The following is a 7,277-nucleotide window of genomic DNA, read 5'->3' as shown; positions in this document are numbered from 1 at the left end:
GGAAATGATGGAAATGCTAGCGGGTTATATAGGAATTAGGAATGCTACCGTTTGTTGACCCTTAGATGAAACATAAACGATCTCATCCATTTATACGTGTTGTCTTACATACGTTGCCCACCACTGCCGCTCTACAATTTCTCTTCTTCTTCTTCTTCTTCCCCTCCTTCTCCATCTCCGTCTCCGTCTCCGTCTCCGACTCCCACTCCCTTCCACAAATTTGATCAATCTTCATTTATAGTCCCCTCTATTTCTTTTTTCTTGGTTAGGGTTCCATTTATCCATGGTTGAATCAATCAAGATTAGGGAAAGAAGGTAAAAATCTGTAGCAACAATGGGGACAGGAAAGGCCCAAATCAAAGTTCGAACTCAAACAGTAAAAAGCATCAAATGTTCAAAATTTTAAGAGTAAAGTTCAATTAATCCAACCCCACTTTTCAGCCCACGACTTCATTGTTGGATTAACTAAATGAAATGAAGAAAAACAAAAACCAATTTTATCACATAGCCATTCAACACCATTCGAACTTGCAGAGGCCTCGTTCCACACAAAGAAGGCTAATCATGGTGTTCCAAATGAAGAGCTTGGGTATATCAATCAAACCCTACTTTCAGTTCATGACTTCATCAATATGAGCCATAGTCCCTTCTTCTCAGTGTGATTGTTTCTTTAATAGTTTTGAGTTTCTTAATTTCTACAGATTTTGCTTCCACTTTCTTTAGGAAAAAACTAAAAAAAAACCTAACCACTGCAATTGTCTATTTCAAAACCTCCTGCAATTTTGTTGGAAGGGGCAACGAGGGAGGGGGATGAACTGGCAAAGGGGCTGAGGGGAGCAGAAGCACAAGCAAGAGAGAGAGAGAGATCTCGGGTCCCTAAGACTCAACCAGTTGCAGGGGCAGGGAGAGAGAAAGAGGATAATAGAAAAAGGTGTAGCAGCGGTATAGTGAAAGTTTATATATCTTTTTTTCCATCCAACGGTTATATTTAGGATGAACAAATCCTATGGCTAATATCTCGCTAGCATTCCTAATTCCAATGTAACCCGCTAGTATACCTATCCCTCTCCCCCTTTTTTTTTTTTAATATTATTATTATTAGAGGAAATTACACTGACCTCCCTTGTACTTTACCTAAATATCAATCATCTCCCCTCAACTTTGAAACCTATCAGCATCCTCCCTTGAAGTTCCAAGATGCTTACTTCCATCTCATTATTCACGGTTCACTGTTAAGTGATGACATTAGATTAACACAAACATTTTAATACCCATATTACCCTTATTTTTTTAATTAGATTTCGGAAACACCCTTCCCGTTTAAGGGTCAAATTGAGCCTCCTCCCACCAGAAGGTTCGGTTTTGGGTCTTCTCATCCTTAGAAACCACTTAGAAAACTGTAACCAGTCACAGATCTCCAAAAAACCTATTGATAATCCTTCCAAACTGACATTTGCAAATCAGTTTCTCACTACTCTTTAACAATTCTGTTCAAGGGAGATTCTGGGCAACAGAAACAGAAACTGAATAGAACGAAATCCTAGTGAACAACAATCACAAAAGAAATGTTAGTACAGAAATGGGAGATGAACACGAAACTTCCTAATTTTTGAGTGAATATTACATAATTTGCATGCTGCTTACAGCCCAAAACGGAGAAGAATCACATAAAAACTTGGAAAGGATTCCTTCATACCGATTTTCTAATCTTCTACCCAAAAAAAAAAAAAGTATATCTTCGTTCTAATCTTCACCTTTATAATCCATCTCCATAGCTTTCACTCAGGTCGCGTCGCTAGTTGCTGCCTATCAGTGAATAATGGAACGAAAGTACATAAATTGGAACTTCAAGGGAGGGTGCTAATAGGTTTTAAAGTAGAGGGAGGTGTTTGATATTTAGGTAACGTACAGGCGAGGGGAGTGTAATTTCCTCTTATTGTTATTATTATTGTTATTATATGATTTTCTTGATGATAGAAAGTAGATTTTATTTATTATTATTATTATTATTATTATTTTAGATAGGTAGGGAGGGGATGTAGTTAAGATTTAGGAGGCTTGAACTCAATACCTCTTGATGAGCATGGATTTTTTGCACACCATAGCTCACCAACTGCTCTAAACAGTTGTTGTTAAAGTAGATTTATAATCACACAACAACTACTCTATACCCAAAAAAGGCAAAAAAAAAAAAAAAAAAAATCACCACCACCACCTGATAGAACATATTAGGGGTGTCAAGCGATTGGGCCTAGTTGGGCTCGACCAATTTTTAGCGTTGCACCGTGAATGCCCTTTTAGCTAAACGGGCTTAGCTAGCGGGGGCATGGTACTATTAATAATCGGGCCGATCGGTCTCGGGCTTTAATCGGGCTACCATAAATGGGTTTTAGTTAACTTTAAACGGATCATCTTTAAAATTAGTTTCTTAAATGTGTTTGAAGAGGAATACCAATAAAATGAGGCAAAGATGGGCATAACAAAGAAAAAGATCCCATAGTTAAAATAGATTAAATCAAAGATGTCCAAAGTAACTAAATTACTAAGGTACTCGATCTTTAACCCACGGAACTCAAATCAATTAAACTATACTTACATAACCCAAGTTAAGTAAGTTCAAATCAATTAAATTATGCATAAAAAAGATGAATGTTCATAAAACAATTACCACTATCTCAATTGTACATATCACATAGCCTTAGCACTAAATACAAATAGTATTAAAGAAAATTAAAAAAAATACAAGCAGTATTAAAGGGGTCGGGCTTAAAGGAGTCAATTCAAATCGAATTTGTGAATGTATCGGGCTCATGCCCGACATGTTTATTAATCAATCTAGTTTAGGTCGGACCATAAACGTGTCGAGCTCGATCAGGCCTATTGGTGCAGGCTTGGAATGAACACCTGTAGGACACATCATACCATATGCTGTGGGTGGCTGCTTATGTACCTACTTTTGTTCCTTACGTTCAAGGTTATTAATGTCCATGCACAAAACGTATCAATACACAGTTGAGATATCTAAGGGATATATGAGTATACAGTCCTCAAAATATGTATACTTATGATGTTGGGTTATATTAATAATAAGGCAAAAGGTTTCATACACGATTGTGCATTGTGCACAGTCCTGTCCTCCTCTAATAATAGGGGCCGAAATGACGTCATCCCCCCCCCCCCCCCCTCCCCCTCCCCCTCCCGACTTTCCATTTGACACATTGTAACTTCATCCCTCTTATGCAACCCTGCATGAAAACCTTCCCCTAATAAGAAAGATCAAGAAAAGGTCTGGAAGTAGTTGTGAGTCTTGTGACACATGTATTGGGCAGGTGAAGAGGAGCATGAGAAACCCCCATTCCAGCCATTAATCATCACATGCAGAGTACCCCCCATACGTTAACCACTCCCTTGGTTATCACATGGATTGTCTACTTTTCTTCCTTCCTATTCTTCTTTAACTCACCTAAAAGATAAAACATGTTTACCCTACAACATTAATAAATGGACCTAGTTTTCCCAAGGACTTCACCATGATCAATCCGGGCGACTCAAGAAAGAGAGAGAGAGAGAGGGTAGGAGGTGTACGCAGGGTCTCATCTCTTTAATTCATGTAATGATGTTCACGATGTGGTGAAGAAAAACTTCTTTCTTAATAAATAAGTAAAATCTTAGACTCTGATCAACAATAGGTCTAGGTCATTGTAACTTTTTCATATCTTAAAAAGATCGATGACCTATTGTTAGCTAGATCCCCACATAATGAATAAGATAAAAACAAAATTCAACTTATACTAGTCTTCTTCCTAAGCATAGCTTGTGTGTTAAATCTAATAATCTAGTAACAATAAAGGTTTGATCACAAGGACCAAGTAACAATTAGATTATATGATAACTCCAAATCTTTTTAAGAGAACTGATTCTTTAATGTGTACATTTTTTTTTTTTTTTAAGTGGGACCTATATATGATTAGGTCTTATTAAATCAAATGTGGCGTGTTATGAGGGCCGTGGACACACTTTCCCTAATAAGTAATCTCACGTAAACATCAATTAACAATAAAAGAAGCCTCTTCTACCAAAGCAGAACAATTTAAAAGAAGGAATACTCATTAGGGTTCACAGGAGTCACGAGTGTCGGCCCCATAATTCATGGAGTGAGCCACCCATATTTTGATTTTGTTGCTTTTGCATGTTCGTTGTTCACTCTTTATCAGAAAAAGAAAAGAAAATAAAAAAAAGGGTTCGTTGTTCACACTTCACAATGATTGTCAACCTAATGTCATTGTATCATCTCTATATATTCGAATCTAAAAGGTTAATTAACTTTGGTGAAGTCTGTTAGTATGCTAATCATTGTGCTTCCAGCACTATTGCATCACATGGTTGGGAAGATGGATTTAGGTATCAATATTTGAACAAATATTGGTGGTATTGGGGTTTATTTATTTATTTTTTATTTTTTTAAATTATGGGTATTCAGGTCTTCGACTTGACTATTCCTATAGGTTCAATTCAATCTCATAATCGTATGAATCAAGTCATATTGGGGTTGAATGAGAATCATTTAACTTTCACCTAAAGCAATAAAGAGAAGATAATTTATTAAGACTCAACGTGTAGAGCTCATGATAGAAATTAAGCACATTTTCTAAAGTTATGGATCAGGATTAGGTCAGAGTGTCGTACATGGAACTAAGTGGTATAATATTGGTACAATCATGATCGACATTGAAACATATCGATTGATAATGTTCAAAAAGTCTTCACCACAAAAAAGGTTCAAAAAGTGTTTTTTTTTTTTTTTTTCAATTTTTTTTTTAAGATTGAAAAAAGAGTGATTTTGTTTGGGTATTAGAATTGTACTTACCAGATAACATGACTATTAGCTAATCTGTATCAATATCAATATTATTGATATTGATCTTGATAACATTATAGGTATTACTATCGAGGATGACTTATACTAGCTTCAAGGAGGGGGACTCCTTTCAGCTGTTTTTTTTTTTTTGGGTAAAGTCTTTGAACCTTTCAACTTATAAAAAGGGATTGATTGAGATGGAGAGAAACTTTGGGTCTGTATGACAATGTACGAAAACAAGGCTTCTCAAGTTTTCGTAATTTTTTGGAATATGTTTGGAACAAAATTGTATGTGATGTTCGATCTCCCTTTTTATGGATTTATCTTTTTTCAAATGAAGTAAAAAAAAAATTGAGAAACAACTAAAAGAAGCTTAAAAAATCTAAAGGATAAAAGATGTCTTAGCTCCCATGCCAGGACATAGGGGTGGTAATGGCTATCTTGCTGCCATGTTTGGACGCCTGAGCACTCACTCTCAATAGCCCCTATTCTTGTGCAGGAGCCACAGACCGAGTAGTGCTCTATCTCCCAAAACAAAAATAAAACGTTGGGACAAAAGTGCATACGAAAGGAGAAATGCCATGAATCTCACAACTCCGAACTCTTAAGCCTCTCGACCCTCTCACCACCACTATCGCCATTTGCTACCATCACCGCTTCTGTCGTTGCCACCAGAAAGAATACTTCTGTCAATATGCATTCTATATGCTTTTTCGTTCTTTTGTAATTGTAGAAATAATTTTTTCTTTTGTAATTGTAGAAGTAAAATTTTTTCCACTTTACCATACAACAGTAATTGGAAAAAACATACTCCAAAATATCATAAACACAAAGAAAAAAATATTTTTTTTTGACTGAAAAAGAAAAAAAAAAATTGAAATAGAAAGGTTGTCATACAGACCCATTTTCTCTTTGGATGTTTTATGCTATGTTTCCATATACTGAGAATTTCTATCAAAAAGAAAAAAAAGTTTCCATATACTGAGACTCCAATCTACCAGATCTCAAAATGTGTCACCCATTTCTAAAAATATTTTTTGTTCAGTAATTTAAAAATAGGATAAAAATATCATCTTTTATTTTTTTTTAAAGAAATTTTGATTTGTGAAATTGGCAATTTTGTAATTTTTGTTCCCTTTTTTTTTTTTTTTTGGACACATTTTAGTAATTATCAAGGTAAAGCCTAAGGGGCATTTTGGATATGGACATTAGAATGCTAGCTTCTCACTTAGGGTTTGACTTTACGAATGATCATATCCACCCTCGAGATATAAATATTTCAAGATCACACTGGCAAGGAAACATTTTGGAAGTTCAAAATAGAGTTGTAGTACAAATGTCCAACTGAGGCGAGCACCTGATAGCTTGTGAGATTCTTGGAATTTTTGATGGCTTCATCATGTTGTAACCATCTACAATAATCTCCTACAAATCTTTTACAAAGGTTGGATCTATATCTCCAAAAAGGTATGCCAATTCTGTTATGTTTTGTTAATCATTTATAGGGAAAAGCTTCCCCAAATACGCGAAAGTGCATATGAGCTCTTTATCATTTTCATTCTTCTACTGAATTTGTTAGCCCATGTGAATTAGGTTTTAGATATCAGAATTGGATTGGTAGTATACCTAGACTAGTTATTGGTATCGTGGGTAGGGGTGTCAATCCTGAGCTCGCACCGGTAGGCCTGACCTAGCCCGACTCGCTTAAGGCCCAATCTGAACCGACCCATTTATTAAACGGGCATTTACAGTGCAGAGTAGTAGCCCATCGGGCGCCCGACTGGCCCGACTCACTTAAGTAGCCCGTTAGAACCGACTCAATTAGCCCGACCGACCCGACCCCCTTTAGAAAAATGCTTAAATTGTAAATACCTATTTTACCACTAATACTACAAAATATGAGTAAGGAATAGGTAGGACTAAACTAATAGGTGATTACAACACAATAGACATATGGGATTTCATTGAGAAATATGGTGACTTTTGTGATTTCACTGTGAAGAAAGACAACATAAAGAAAAGATAAACATTTGGCACAGACAGGCAGTTTGGTTTTCATTGAAATAATAAGATTGATCACAAACAATGTGCAGAATAACTATAAAAAAACTAATATAGTCAAACAACTCCCAAAGTAGTGTAATAATTGAAGAGAAAGACAACTGCCCAAAGTATGCTTTTTCTTTCATTGTATTATGTATACTAGTAAATCAAAAATCCAATTTCAAGTTTGTAATGTTCTTGGATCATTCAATTGTTAAAAATAGTGTAATTCTTGTAACTTAGATTATATTTTAAAAACATGATTCCCTTGGATATGGTTCCGGAATTGTAAATGTTATCCTCCATTAGTTTTAAAGCCAATAGTTTAATCCGCTTAAAATATGATTATAGGATAGGCCCGTTTAGAATTAAATAG

Source organism: Macadamia integrifolia, chromosome 11, assembly GCF_013358625.1.
Source record: "Macadamia integrifolia cultivar HAES 741 chromosome 11, SCU_Mint_v3, whole genome shotgun sequence".
Lineage (NCBI taxonomy): Eukaryota > Viridiplantae > Streptophyta > Magnoliopsida > Proteales > Proteaceae > Macadamia > Macadamia integrifolia.
The sequence above is the reverse complement of the archived record's forward strand: the minus strand, read 5'-3'. Positions refer to the sequence as shown.